Source organism: Gymnogyps californianus, chromosome 7 (assembly GCF_018139145.2).
Source record: "Gymnogyps californianus isolate 813 chromosome 7, ASM1813914v2, whole genome shotgun sequence".
Lineage (NCBI taxonomy): Eukaryota > Metazoa > Chordata > Aves > Accipitriformes > Cathartidae > Gymnogyps > Gymnogyps californianus.
In genome coordinates, this window is record NC_059477.1 from 35754767 (window position 1) to 35770420 (window position 15654).

General features: G+C 42.6%; 1 protein-coding gene across 1 annotated transcript in view; it reads left to right on the plus strand.

Moving 5' to 3' along the window:
* The window catches only part of GPR39 (G protein-coupled receptor 39), an 82421-nt gene that overhangs the window by 64756 nt on the left and 2011 nt on the right, over window positions 1–15654 (plus strand). The window lies entirely within an intron of this gene.

Below are 15654 nucleotides of genomic sequence, written 5' to 3' on the forward strand. Positions count from 1 at the left end.
AACAGCGCACAGTTTGCATATTTCAATACCACTTAATTAAGGGAAAAAAAAAATCCCTTGCTCCATACAAATGTACAATGCAAATCCTTTCTCTTAATGCTTCAGATGGGTAAAATGTCCTTTTGAATCCCACATGTCTAATGTTGCTGCTCATCTTGTTACAACAGACTTTTAATTTTGCCCCTGGGACCAGATCAGAAAGTAGCTTTCTTTAAAGCCCAACCCCGTATGTGTCTCAATCTGGGAAGGAGTCCCTGCCTGCTGCTGGCACATACACCAACACTGACAGTTCTTAACCCAGCCTTGAGCCTGCTGACCTTACTTATTTATTTAGTTTTTAATTTAAAAAGCCCTTTGTGCTTGCTAATTGTGTAACTGCCATTTTACGTCCTAGTAGTCCTAAATGAGGTTGAGCTATGTGTCTTCCCTAAAGGTGTTCTTGTCTGAGTCTTGTTCAAAATCAGCTTCCAACTGCAAATTATGCTTTTGCATGACTAGACCTTCTTCTCTGCCAGCCCCTTATTTCCTTGAAGCCACCTCCATAGAAAACAGAATCATTTACTGGATCAGTGGGAATAACATTTTCTTGTGGCATGCCACTTCGGAAAAATAAGTGATTCTTGATACGATCACTGCCTTCAACCCTCCTCTGTTACTGTCCCCGTCTCCCCTTCTTCCATTACCCTTTACGCTCCTGCTGTGCTGCTGGATGACTGCACCTCCAGCATTTGCATCTTGTCCCTCCCTCTGCTCTTTGTCTTGGCAGTATAAATTGCTCCAGCAACCTCATAATTTTGATCTACAATCATTTTGCTCCACTAGCTTATGGCAGTGCACAAACCAAACACTCGCTTTCTTTTTAGACCGGGCTGACTACTGGTGTACTGATCTCAGAGTAACTTTGGAGCTGAGCGGTTTGTGAGGTGCCAGGTGCACCAAAATGTGGATTAAAAATTAAAGCCAGAAGAGAGAACATCCCTTTTAAGAAAACATCAAATGTTTCAATTCCTGGTTTTTTTTCTTTCAGCACTTGCCAGTTGCTATATAAACACAAACTTATAAACCCACTATCCCATTATAAAATGAAATATCCTGCTTTAGAAAAATGAGCAAACAAACTATAACACCATCTTTTGATTTATTCGTGTGTTTTTTTTTTTTTACAAAGGTGATCTCTAACAGGCTTTTCTATTGTGGCTGAAAACATTGCATTGTACCTAAGATTTTCTCGTTCAGATCAATTTGCTAAATTTTCATTCAGTTTCAAAGTGGTTCATTTTGTTGAGGCTTCATTTTGTTCAGACTAGCAACTTGAGAGGTTTCCTGTAGCTTAGAGAGATTGCTTTTGAATTGGTATATTATTCAGTCATGAATTGTTTCTTTAGTATATGAGCAGCTGAGTGGGGTTTTTATTACAAATATGAGTTTGAGTGCAGAACAACTACTATTTTGGCCAAATAAAGAATGTAAAATTAAGCACAAGTCTTCATAGTACACTGTGATGCTTTTCTACAGTGTGTGCATTGAGGTTCTTTTTAAGTACTTAGCAAAAACCTCCTGTAGGGCATGTAATATGATTGACTGCACACAGAATTTAAAAAATAATACAGTATATTGTAGAAATATGGCTACACTAGTTAAAACTGAAACCATTTTCCTATTATCAGAAGACACAAGTGAGTAAATTTTGGTCTTTGTGATCAGCTACTAATTAAATAGGTCTTCAGCTGCATTCAGCATCTGATCCTATTGTGATGTTCTGAGTGAGTGTAACAGGATTTCTGCAATCACTGAGGTAGTGAGGTGGCATAGGGTAGCAGAGCAAGTGCAGTCCCAGTGTTATGCACCAGCCTGTTAAAATACAGTTTTCCTCCGTGTTGTTTCTTGTTGTTTACCAGTGTACACGGTTGCTTTTACCTACCTTGAATTAGTTTCCACCTCCGCAGGATTTTTTTGTCCGATAAAGTTAACTTGGGTAAATGGAAAGCAGTAGGAAAGAAATGTCTGGTTTTTGAAGATGCTGTCTCTGGATTTAGGGAGATTCTGTAGATGGAAGATTCTTGTAGCAAATCAGGTGACATTATTGCTTAGTGTGTGGCAGCAAATTAAAGGACCTTGCATGTTCCAGCTGCCTTAGTGAAGAGATCAAGGATCCTGTCAGTGCCTCAAAGCAGATCTCCTGCCGTGTTTTGTTGTAATAGGCTTTGCCAGTGCAGCCACCAAAAATCGTTTTCCCTGACTTTAGAGGCGGGAGGCAGGGTTTGTAAGGGCATCCTACTGCCTGCAGCACAGCTGCCTGGGGTTCACTGTAGCACCAAGTCTAGGCCCTTGGCTCTCTGACTTCAAGGAGATAAGAGTCCATTTTCGCTCTGATATCTTAGGAGAGAGCTGCTTGTCTTTTGCTACATGACTTACTGGTTAAAGAAGTTTATTGCCACATGAGAAGATGATTTAGACTTTTTGTTTTAATCTCTTAATCTTGAATATTTTAAGAAAAAATAGTTCTATTAGCTCTTGGGAGTTAGAGTTTCACTCATTAATAGGTGAAAACCTTACAAAGCTCAAGAAGAAGTTATCTAAAAATCTCTCTTCCCAAGATGTCTTAGTCGATAGAAAACCTTATTTCAAAGTAAGAGGCCATTCTGGAAAGAGGATGAGAAATTAAAGTCTAGTGAATATAGCTATGTTAATGGGGGCAGAGCCGCTACTTAATTACGTAGCAATGTCAGAAGCAATAGGATTATCTATTTCTGTCATGGTACGGGTCAAACTGAAGACCAGCAGTTGAACTTAAGGTGCTATATAAATGCATAGGAAAGTTCCCAAATGCTTGTAATTGCCCTCTCAGTTGCTGTGAATACTGATATTTAGTGATCTTCTTTCTCTTTTTCATAGTCATATATTTATTATATGTGAAAGTGTTATTGTAAAAGTCTTTTCTCCATCACTGTGGTCCTGTGTGCCCAAAGTTGGAGCCAGCTGCATGAGGCTGGAAGAAGAAATGTATTTTGTAATTTACAGTAGGGTAGATTTAATCCTTGCTAAAATCCCCTGCATCTTCACTGTGCTCCAGAAAACACCTTATTTATCACCAGATTCCAGAATTTACATTAAAAATGGTGTAATGAATCAAATGCATTGCCACATCTTGATTCCTCTTCTTTGTTTGTAGGATTTCCTCTAAAAAGCACTGTCTTGTTCCTGTATTTTTTAGGAGAGAGGGAGAGAGCAAGCTGTCGGGTAGTTGGAGCTCTGGCTTAATTAGTTTTCTCAGGTTTGCAGTGATATCTTATAGTTCTTAGTGTTTCTTGGAAAGGTGCTACAAAAGATAGAGCGAGCTGCATGTTCCAATTCCACCTGGAATACTCTAGTTAGCTGTGGATTCACCTCAAGGAAATAGAAGAGAGTTAAAAGGCCAGCAAAAATGTACCCTGTACGGCTTGGATAAAGAAAGGAACATGCACTGTATTTTTTCTGAAGTTAAAAATCATTATAAGGGGGGTTACTTCAAATAAATTATATATAACAAAATGAGCTGACATCTTTTACTAATACAGAGATACAAGACTGAGATTGCACTTGTGGATGAGAGGAAGAAACGCTGTCTGATGTTTGCTGTGAGCTATTGCTGTGTGCCGGCTAGCTGAGACATTTTGGAAGTCTCCAGCAGCTATCTGAAAGCAAAGTGCAAATATCACAGCACAGACACAAGGCTCCCAAACCAAACGGTGCCCGCGTGCTCGGTGAATCCATGTTCAGGTGTTTATTTGAATGCCATTTTGCAGAGCACATTCATCTTCTCACCTGATACGGGGAGACTTTGAGTCTCACAGACTTTGAATTAAGCTGCTGCCAAGGTTGTGGCGAGGGGGAGGAATACTCTTTATCTTGTATATATATTCCTTGAAAAGGTTTGAGAAAGGAGGTTTTGACATGTTTGCACTCATTACAATTCTCTGGACACCTCTGAAATGTAAATAAAAGGAGATTCAGGTGTTAGCAGAGAAGAGACTTTGCTGCAATGGAAATACTACTGCTCCCTGAATAGCCTTCTTGCGGGGGGGAGCTGCAAACAAGCAGTGTTCAGCCAGGACATTTTTCTTAGTGCAATTTCAAGTAGCTTCACCACTACCCAAGGCTTTGATCCAAATTATCAAAGGTTAGGCCTAATTTAAACAATAAAACCGTCTTGTTGTGTAATGGTTACTTTATGTTTTCCCCATTAACATGATAGCCAGGACACGCTTCAATGAGTCAGACTGGAATTCAGTCTTCATTCACCTGTGGCATTGGAATTGCCACTGTGGCTGTATTGGAGATGGCTAAATCACAGATTCCCCCTCTCCCCACCCTTTCCAAAAGATAGCTGTCTGCCACCCCGAAATATCTCATTTCATTTCTCACGACACTGTTTCCAGGCAAGAAAGTCTTCCTTGCTCTCCTGCAGATTATGATCTTCCTTAAACCTTAAAACAAATTGCTTCTGAAGATGTGTGAAACTTCAGCTTTCATTTTGACTGCATTTGTTTATTGTTTTCCCTCCAAAAAGAAGAGGAATCTGTTCACGGCAGAAAAAGACTCGCTGTTGTCAGAAAGAGCAGGCTGTTGGTGTACTTAGAAGAGTGTGAGAGTCCTTCAGGCAGCCTTTCACCCGCCCGTGCCAGATTTGTAGTGGGTAAAAAGAAATATTTGGAATGTGTGGGTGCTTTCCTGGATTATTTTACCTGAGGATTAGCTCCTGCGGACTAGTGGCTCCCATGTGCTGGGGTGAGACCTGTTTGTACCCACAGTTTGCTGCAACAGCCCTGTCCCCCCCCCTGCGCTCTTACACCACACTGTGCCCCTGCTCTGCAGCATCCACCTGCCTTTCCTTCGGCAGAAACATACCTTCTGATTGAGACAGACAGCCTCACCCACATCAATAAATATATAAAATATATTATGTTATGATAGAAGAGTTGCAAAGGCAAGCCATAGACAGCGGGGGTTAGCTCCACAAACAATTTGGGTGGCGCACGTAACTGTTGTCGCCAGATTGTAAATCACGGTGGAGGAAGAAACAGGAGGTTTGATCCAATGCAGCACTCTAACTCTTTTTCCTCCCATCAAGGGAAACTGAGGTACCAGTATCTTACTGGACTGACACAGTCACCTTCCTCAGGGACAGAGGAGAACAATAAATTGGCCTTCAGTCCCAAAGCTCAGCCACCGAGCTGTCAGCCTTCGTGCCACTGGTGCCACGTCTGCCTTGGTGCATTTCTGCTCTTCCACTCCCTGGATCCTGCTTCCTGTTGCGGGTTTTGGTGTAGAATTTGGATAACTGCACGTAGTTGTTATGGCAATTTGCTTTGGTTTCTCTTCGCACTTAGGCTGCTGAACATAAACTGCAATTGCATTTGTTTTTTAAAGCAGCTGGCAAGCATGATCTTGCTACCGTTTGTGCATTAATAATTCCATTTTCATCTCACTTGCTACAAAACAGCAAGTTTTCTTCATTTGAGGGTTTTTGGTACAAAAATCTGACTTGGAGATTGATAATATCTCTCTCGTTTAGGAAAAGCTTTGCTGATTCCCCCATGATGATCAGTTCCATATAACATATAGCTCGAGCTTGTCTTTCTGGCGGAGCTCACGAGCATCTTATGTATCTGCCGAGCTAATATATTGTCTTTCTGTATTTGTATTCTGCAGTTGATTGTTCAATGATTTCTCCTGCTGAATTGCAATAGATGAGCTGTTTAATGTTGCAACGGCTGATATTTTTGTAATGTAAAAACAAAAAACCTCTCAATTCCAAATTATGTTTGCTAGTTAGAACTCAGAATTTAAATGAGATTTATATGGAAGATGTATTTTTCCCATTGTTTTGCCAATGCAGAAAGAAAACAAGTCTTCACTCTTTCTAAAAGAAAATCAAAGCAACCATGGCAAGAATTCGTTTTGCAAGGAAGAAGCATCAATAAAAACTAAACCTGTTCCCCTCTACACATTTGTGTCCGTATTAGTGTTTTTAAAAATACTTTCTCAATGCAGAAATAACAATTTCCAATAAGTATGTCTTTTCTGACAGCTGGAATGTTAAAATTTGTAAAAATGAGCAGTTTAAAGTATATTTATTTTACCATGGTATGTCTTGTGGTGCTGAGTCTACGTATATTTCCACAATATTCTTGATCTTTTCACCAAAGTAGCCCTGATCTAAAATTTCTTTTATGTTTTTACTGGAGAATTGTTATAGAGAATGGAAAGGAATGACTCAAAAGTGGATGCTGGATTTTGTAGCTTTTATTGACAAACTGCATGAGATGGGCACCTGAATGAAACAGTCGACCGTTGCTTCAAATGCCAAGTTGATATTTACTGTAAGGCATAATGATTTCATGACTGTTTACCCACCTGTGTGAGGGAAAGCACCAAAGAGGACAAGGGAGTATATGAAATTTTCCTATTAGCTTTTATGTTTCGTGGCAGCCTTGGCTGTGCAGTGACCAGCTTGCTTCACCCACAGAGTTGGGGTCCCCAGAAAAGCACTGCGGCGTGTTGGCATAGTGACCTGAAAGGCTAACCCATACATGGGGGGGCTCACCACGCTGCAGGGACGCTGCTTCGGCACTCCACTTTGAAAATGAATTATCCAGTTACAGTATCATAGACTGAACCATCATTTCTGTGTAAAGTTGTGCACATTTAAGACTGAATTATAGCAGATGAGGAGTGCTAAGATGAAGTTTGAGATCGGAAGATTAAAGCTGAAGAGCAAGATAAACTCGTATTTGAAGTACAATTTTAACATAATGAACAGAAGAAATAAATGACCATTAAAGGTAGGCACTTGTGTGGGGAAGATTTTCAAAAGTGCTATTGTCGCTGCATAACAGTGGCTATAAATGTGTTACTGTCTCCATAATAATTTTTAAGTATGTGGTGGGTTGACCCTGGCTGGATGCCAGGTGCCCACCAAAGCCGCTCTGTCACTCCCCTCCTCAGCTGGACAGGGGAGAGAAAATAAAACGAAAGGCTCGTGGGTCGAGATAAGGACAGGGAGAGCACTCAGCAATTACCATCACGGGCAAAACAGACTCGACTTGGGGAAAATAAATTTATTACCAGTCAAATCAGAGTAGGATGATGAGAAATAAAAACTAAATCTTAAAACACCTTCCCCCCACCCCTCCCTTCTTCCCGGGCTTAACTTTACTCCCATGTTCTCTACCTCCTCCCCCCGAGCGGTGCAGGGGGACGGGGAATGGGGGTTTTGGCCAGTTCATCACACGTTGTCTCTGCCGCTCCTTCCTCCTCAGGGGGAGGACTCCTCACACTCTTCCCCTGCTCCAGCGTGGGGTCCCTCCCACAGGAGACAGTCCTTCACGAACTTCTCCAATGTGAGTCCTTCCCACGGGCTGCAGTTCTTCACGAACTGCTCCAGCGTGGGTCCCATCCATGGGGTGCAGTCCTTCAGGAACAGACTGCTCCAGCCTGGGTCCCCCGCGGGGTCACAAGCCCTGCCAGCAAACCTGCTCCAGCCTGGGCTCCTCTCTCCACGGGGCCACAGGTCCTGCCAGGAGCCTGCTCCAGCGTGGGCTTCCCACGGGGTCACAGCATCCTTCGGGCATCCCCCTGCTCCGGCGTGGGGTCCTCCATGGGCTGCAGGTGGATATCTGCTCCCCCGTGGACCTCCATGGGCTGCAGGGGGACAGCCTGCCTCACCATGGTCTTCCCCATGGGCTGCAGGGGAATCTCTGCTCCGGCGCCTGGAGCACCTCCTCCCCCTCCTTCTTCCCTGACCTGGGTGTCTGCAGAGTTGTTCCTCTCACATCTTCTCACTCCTCTCTCTGGCTGCAGTTGCTGCTGTGCAGTAACTTTTTCCCCTTCTTAAATCTGTTATCCCAGGGGCGCTACCACCATCGCTGATGGGCTCAGCCTTGGCCAGCGGCGGGTCCGACTGGGAGCCGGCTGGCATTGGCTCTATCGGACATAGGGGAAGCTTCTAGCAGCTTCTTACAGAGGCCACCCCTGTAGCCCCCCTGCTACCAAAACCTTGCCACGCAAACCCAGTACAAAGTATTAAAACTAACATGATTTCCCCTGGTAATGTATGAGCATATATGGCTTTTAAAAACATATCATGACTTTAATCACTGTTTTGCAAAAAGGCTGCTCATGTTCAGTAACGATACTTCTGTCATGAAACTTCCTTGAGTATTTTTAGCTTTTTCTAGTGTTTGCACTGTGAAATGGCAGTATTTAAAAATATTTGAGAAGCAAAACTTGACCCTGCTAAGAACTGAAGATAATTGTCAGATATTTTAAATTGCTGAGAATTAAAACTGTTAACATTCATGTCCTCACTTATTATATTCTGCATATCTATGTTCCCCTGACAACTTCTGATGCATCCAGTATCACTCTACCTAACAGCTGAGGGCTGTTAAGTGACAGTGCAAAGCAAAAATAGCTTATTCCTCTGAAGAGCTCTGTTTGCCATTGCTTGTGGAGAAGTGTGTGATGGGATCCCCGGAAGCTGTTATGTTTTAATGCTGCAGAGTCAGACAAGATTTTACTGTAGTGCCCTGTAAGTCCCAGCTAGATGGGTCAATGATGATACACAGACTTGAACCTTGGTTCAGCTCCATATAAGTATCTCATAATCTTCTCCTTGTTTAACGGGAATGTTTGTGTTTCTCAACCAATACGCTGTTTATCAGTTGTAGAGGACTGAAGTGGAACAGAGACTGAAGATTCATCACTCTGCAAGAAAGCACAGGTCTTCTGGGCAGGATCCTTCAGCATTAGTTTCTATGAGAGATCAGGTTGCTGGAAACACAAAATTCGCCTCACCCTTTGCCACTGAGTAGCTGACATGATATTGCCGTGCTGCATCCAGCCTAGAGCAGCTCTTTGTTGCCAGTCAAGGAGAAGAAATGCGTGCAGCAGAGCAGGGAGGACCTGAACTGAGCAAACTGTCAGGTGATGCAGGGATTTCAACTGGAGAGAGGAGTTGCGGGCACGCTGTTGTTCTGTTGTATCATTGATTTGACCCAATGACACACCACTAGGCCAAAACCTCTGACAAGCCAATTTAGTCTCAATGATGTCGTAGCACCCTTAAGGGTATTTGAGGCGGGGAGGGTGTAGTCCAATCCAAGTGAGAAGACGTACACTTCAGATTCCGCTAACAGCTCCTAGGTCTTAGTGATGATTTACATTGGCATGTAGTTACCTGTGAAATGAAGTATCAAAAGCAGCTGCAGGTGGTTTTCTGATGCCAAGGGTGGTAAATACTTGTGTGAAATTCTTCTCAGTATGCCTGACAACTCCAGTTATCTATGGAAGCTTTTAATAAGGAAAAAAAATAAACTCCTCGTGTTGTCACTGCCCCACACTTGAACACATTGCTGTTTTGAGGAAAGAACAGCTGTTTACGGGAAGAATGCATGCATCACTTTAGCATTTGTGATTTAGCGAGACCATTAATGGTGTCTTCAGTTGGAAGAAAGACGACTTTATGTGCAAGAGAAGAGCAACATATTTATTAAAAACTTGCAGGTTTGGTTCATTTATTGCACCAAGAGGCAGCTTGGTTCTTCTCAGTGCCTTTCATTTATTGCACCACTTTGTGGGACAGCACTGTCCTATCACCCAATTGTGCTCGCTCATGAGATGCGGCCCCCTTGTACAGCAAGCACCCTTGAGGCTGGGAGGAGCGTAATGAACACTAGATGGACCCAAATCCCTCTGAAGGCTATGGGAATTGCTGGTCCATTGGTTTTTTGCTGGAAGCTGTTGACAGAATCAGATGTACATGGAGCTGGTTTTCAACTGTTTGTCCCAGGCCATATGCTTAATCCTTCCAGCAGTATTTATAAAGATAACTAGTTCGTTACTGGCTTCTGTTCAGCTTAAACCCATTCTGAGAAGGGCTGTGGTGTGTTTGCCAGAGCCTCTCTGTGAGCACTTGGAGATCTGCCTGCTTGTGCTGGTGACAAAAATGTCCCGCTACTTCCTTTGTCCTTGTTATCCCTGCAGTACCAGCACAGGGAGGAGCAGGGGCTGGATTTTAATCTCAGTTTTGCTTTGCCAGTGGAACCCCTGCGTATGTGGTCTATACGCGAGGTGGCTCCACAGGAAAGGCAGCAAGGTGCTGATGTGCAGCCATGAGGTAACTCCTGTTCTCTGAGGAGGCTGCACACTTAGCAGCCAGCCCAGATCCAGTGTCAGATCCCAAAGTGGGCCTGCAGATCTCTCTGGTGGTTAGAAAAACTCTGATGGGGAAATCACTGGGAGATAGATACACACTGGTCCTATCTTCTCCCTGTAGTTACTGCCTGAGTAGGCATAGTTTACTTATTGCCGCCTTCTCTTCCAGAGAAGCATTTTTGAAAGGCAAATCTGTGATTCTGAAAGTTGAGGATAAAAGGAACAGAGCTGCTGAATAATTTGAGCTTATACAAAATGTATGTAGCAATGCACGTATTGACTTGTTTCGGTAAATATCAAAATTTATTGTCCCTTGAACTAAATATTGACACAGACAAAGCAGTATCAATATTTATCTCTCAGGTTAATACATTTTTATATTCACCTCAACATACATCAATATGTGCTTATTATTATTATAATGTTTGTCCTTCAGCAGAAGAAACTTGCATGTAGTTGCGAGGGAAAAGGGAGGTTTATATTAGTATTCGTTTCCCGTTTTAAACTTCATCAGGTGCTTTATCCTGCACATGGAGCACACTGCAGCCCTCATTCAAACAAAACCCTTATTGATGGTTGTGACACTCTATGCACTGAATACAGGATTGAGCGATTGATTTTTGGGAAATGTGAAGTTAACTGTCACGAGTGGAAGGGGCAGCAAACCCGCCACTTCTGTTTTATAGACGAGTTGCTTGGTGGCGCTTCCTGTAGTCACGCTCTAACCAAGGAAGAGCTACTTAACAGCTCACAGAAAGGGAGGGGTGGCGCAGACTGCAGGACACAAATCGACAAGGCTTTGATTCTGAGATCCAGCTGTGAATCGCTGCCTACGAAGTGATGCTGTTAACGTTGAACAGGGGGACACCTGCAGATCTGTTAGGAACCTTGTGGTAAGCTTATCTCACGCTTGTGCTGTGTGTGGCACTCTGCGTCTGCATGCCAGCTGGAACTTTATTTATGGGCACTCTAATACCGTAGAGAGCGCAGTGGCCTATTTGGGCCTCCTGCATTTGTTCCAAGAAGCAAGTGTGTGTGGGCAGGAAGAGTGTGGCCACTTCACTGTGTCTGAAGGATTATCCTTCTGATCTGTCCCATTGCCTTTTTATCCTAATTCTAGACCTTAGAGAACAAGAAGACAGAGGTTTCGTAGCTAGACAATGAGGGCAGGCTGCATAAAAAGGATGCAGGCACGACGGCACTAAAATGTCACAAGACGTGTTTGGGATCTACAAAGGCCTTTTAGCACATGATTTATGCTGTAGGGACCCATTTATGTGGAGATACCAGCTCTGGCAGTTAGGCAGAAACATTCTAAGTAAGTTCCGCAGAAGCACTGAAGAAATGCCACTGTTCCTTTCTGGATCTTGCTTTTAAACCTCCTGACCTTAAACACAAGGGAGCTGAAGGGGTAGGCAGTAACCAGACTGGGAGCAGTAGTAAAAGGTGTGTTCCTCTCTCCCACCTCCCACAGAAGGGTGATGTGCACCCTTCTGCTCATCAACAGCTAGGTGCTGTTTGTCAGAGATAGAGAGGGGTTTTAGTCACGTGTTGATCTGGATAGTGGCTGAACACAGCTATTCACCAGAAGCTGTTAAAAGCTGAAAGTTTGGATCTGAAATTCTGCCCAGCTGCTGGTAGACCAGAGAAATGTCTCCAAAGTCTCACCTGCCAGAAGCAGCACTGGTAGGAAATCCTTGAGGCTGGAGAACAGAGAAGACAGTCCCCCTCCTTGCAGTGCTCCGGTCTTCCTCCGCTTAACACCGCTGAGGAAGTGCAGTCTGCATCGCTCCTGCTGCCGACAGCACTGCCGAGCAGTGCCAACAGCCATTTGGTATCATTCTGGTTGGTTTCTTTGCCGCACTTACGAGTCAGACTCGCAGCAATGGAAGTAACAGCTGTTTGTAAACTGACATTTAAATGACAATTGTCAGTAGACAATAAGCATATGGTAGCTGACTTCGCACATGCAGACAACTGCGGCAGCGGAGGCACGGAGCAGCTGCAGATGCTGGAAGACAGGACTGCATTGATCTGCAGTTGGGAAGGTCATCTCAGTGATTCAAGACTGCGTTTTGTGGCTTGACTTTTTTCTTAAAAGCTAGAAAGACAATAAACTAATGACTTATGTCCTTATTTCTAATGAAAAGCAAGATTTTTGAGTGCTGGTTAAAATAATAAACATAACATAAAAACATGCCAAAACCGCACCTCCTGAAAGTAACATTCTTCATTAGTACTGGAGTCTTTGCTTTTTTCCTTCTCCCGAGTTAGTACCAACTGATATGACCACCAAGAACCTGATTAGCGAGAAGGTGTATTTGCTCGTGTTTTCAAAGCCGTTTGTAGCAGAATCAAATAGGGACCAAGTGCTTTCCTCATGATTAGTATTGCTTTATGATGGTAAACTTAATAATGAGGGATGGTCTCAGTATTTTCCTCTTTTGGGAGCCAATACCTCTGATGCATGGTTGGAAGACTTTGTGACTAAGGCATAGGGCATTAATGTCACATTATACCTTTGAGTATAGTTGGGCCAAGTACGCGAATGTGAAATGAGCGCTAAAGTCTCCCTCTGAACCAACTGCATCGCTGCCTGCACTTGACTCATAACTCAGTAACCATATGCTTATATTCCACTGCCAATTGCCATTTAAATGTCAGTTTACAAGCAGATGTTGAGAACCCGCCTTTGTGCCGTTAATTAGATCACAGAAAAGCAGTTTGAGGTTTAAGGCTGCTTAGGCTAACTATGATGAGAGTAGCAGCAGAGTCCGGCGGACCTTGATGCACCAGGGCGGTCAAGGTTAAGTGGCACGGGCAAAGGAGCATGTACATGAGGTCACTGCAACAGCCTCGGTTAATGGGCTATGGCAGCCAAATGAAGCGTGTTGTTGGCATTTCCTAGTGACAGTTAGAATTTTGTAGACAATTCCAAGTTTTGTGGGACAGCTGGCAGTGGCCAGGATAGAGGGGAAATGTTGGACTATAAAAAGGAGACAGATTTAAGTGCTCAGGTGCAGAAAAAAAGACAAAAATCTATTCAATAGAAGAACGAGCAAAATCTGGAAGGGTGGAGAAGGAAGCCCTCTCGACTCTACCAGACATTTGCACGTATTTAAAATCCTTCCCAGTAAAGTTCATAATGAATTTAATTCAGTCCCCTATGGCCCAGAGGAACGTTCTGAGCAATAAAAAAGTATTGCTAAGGGACAGATGACTGCCAAACTCCTGTTCTGTGCCAGCAATGCATATTTATGTTATTGGCACTTAAACGCTAGGTTTATCTTACTACATAAATGATCCTTTGTCACATATTAAGAATTAATACTGTAAGATTCACTTTTGGGAAGTTACAATAACAATTCCCAAATTTAAATCATTGTTAAATTTGTATGCTTTAAAGAGGTTTGGGGTGGGGTTTTTGTTCAGATTAAAATAGTAGTTGAATGTGGTAATTCCTTTTTGGGGTAAACTATTTTGTGGCTGGTTTATGGCTTAGCTTTTTAAAGTGGTTTTAGTCAAGGATCTTTTCATGGTTGTTTGGTTTTTTCTTTTTTTTTTTTTTTTTACCTTGAAATATCTACATCAATGTTAACTGAATTGTAAGCTCAAACACTTACTTAAACGTTGAAATGTATTCATTTACACATAGTCAACTAGGTAACACAAGGGCTCCTGGCTTCTGTTGGCATGGTCTAATGCACTTTTGACAATTAAACCGAGTGATTCAAACATGTGTTGGAAATTTCAAGCACCAGTGATGGAGGTCACTGGACCACAGCATTACTGTGTTTATAAACATCATTATTCCATGGAAAATAAATCTCTACTCTGATCTAGTGTGTCACTTCAGTGCAGCAGTCAGGAAAATGGAAAAAAAAAATGGAGCTACTAATTTTTTTCAGTTTAATGAGAAGGACTGGAAGGGAAAGTTGGATATGAGATGAAATGTGAAGGAGTTTAATTCCTAGCAGGCAGCAAGCTCAAGGGAAAAATGCATCAGTACTGGTGTAAGATGCAGTTTGGTTTACATTCAAGCTGATACAACATTGCTTAAGCACCTTCTGCACATTACAGTACAACACAAACTTCTGCAGCCTGTGTACAAGTTCAGATTAATGGCAGCAGTGATTCAGTCAAAATATTTAATATGCTAAGGTCTGAACATAAAGCTTTTCTTCTGATGCACTTCAGTTTACTTCCTACCTCCACGCCAAGTGTGAGCAGTTGGAAAAAATATTATGAATTTGTCAGCATGTTTATTTACATGGTGCATCTCCTTTAAATCAACAACCATTTTTTTCAAGTGTAAAAATGAACAATTACTCATCCTGGAAAACAACAAAGTTTTACAGACGTCTCCTCCCACCCCCAAAAGACTAACCTCACCGCACTGTGCAAGGGCACAAGCAGCTCATTTTTCACTTGCCGTACACACAACAAAATATTCAGTTTGCCAGAACAGAAGTGGCTGAAGAATATAAGGGGGAATCTTAAGCATTTGGCAGTTTGAACTAAAAAGAAAGGTCAATGACAAAGAATTCAGATACAAGCAAAAAACCAGACATCTCAGAGCACTGCATCTGAGCTTTAAAACTGAATGCACGCACTGTTTGCTCACAGTTTTTCACAGCAGCATTCATAATTTAGGAAACTATTAATCAGCATGATGAAGTATCATGTTTCTAACTAAGAATAAAAAAATTACACTGTAGAGCTTAGTTTCTTTTCCCTTGAAAGAGATCATCTGGTAAAATTTGACAAGAATTCTGCAGACCTGGGTTTGTGGGCTTTGCGTTTAAGTTGCACAGGAGGAAAAGCCACAACGGAGCAGCAGCATCCTTTTGCTGCCTTTTTGTAAGGCCCGTCACAAGTCACCGCTCAGGGCTCCTTACTTTGTGTTGGTCCGTGCCAGGACCGCTATCCCTGTATTTGTTATGCTGACAGCAGAGGAAAAAGCACTGAAGGCTAGAAAATTTGCAGGGCTAATACAAAATTCAGATCAGCTTTTGACAGAGACACAACAGGTACTGAAAAGTGAGGCAAGAAGGCAGGGGAAGAGCAGGGCAGCCAAGCAAAGGGGCATGGGCTTGTGTAGGAATAGGAATGAGAATAAAGAGACTGTGGCTGAGGAGAGTTATGGTGGTTAAAGAACAGAAAATGGCAAAGGCAAATGCATTCATTGCTTGCCTACTAAGAACAGCCTTCCAGGGCTCCTAATCTAGTGCTGTAAGTTTAAGACACGCTTCTTCCCCATCCTACCAACTTTACTGTGACATTAAGTGATTACCAAAGCAAATGATCAAAAAGGCAACTTTTATTTGGTAGCTCATTCAGTGAGATCATAAATTTGTTAAAGTAATTATAGCTTTCATTATCAAAATGGATTTCTTTAAAAAAAAAAAAAAAAAAGACATTTCATACCTTTTCTTTGCTTGTGGGTGGTGGTGGAGA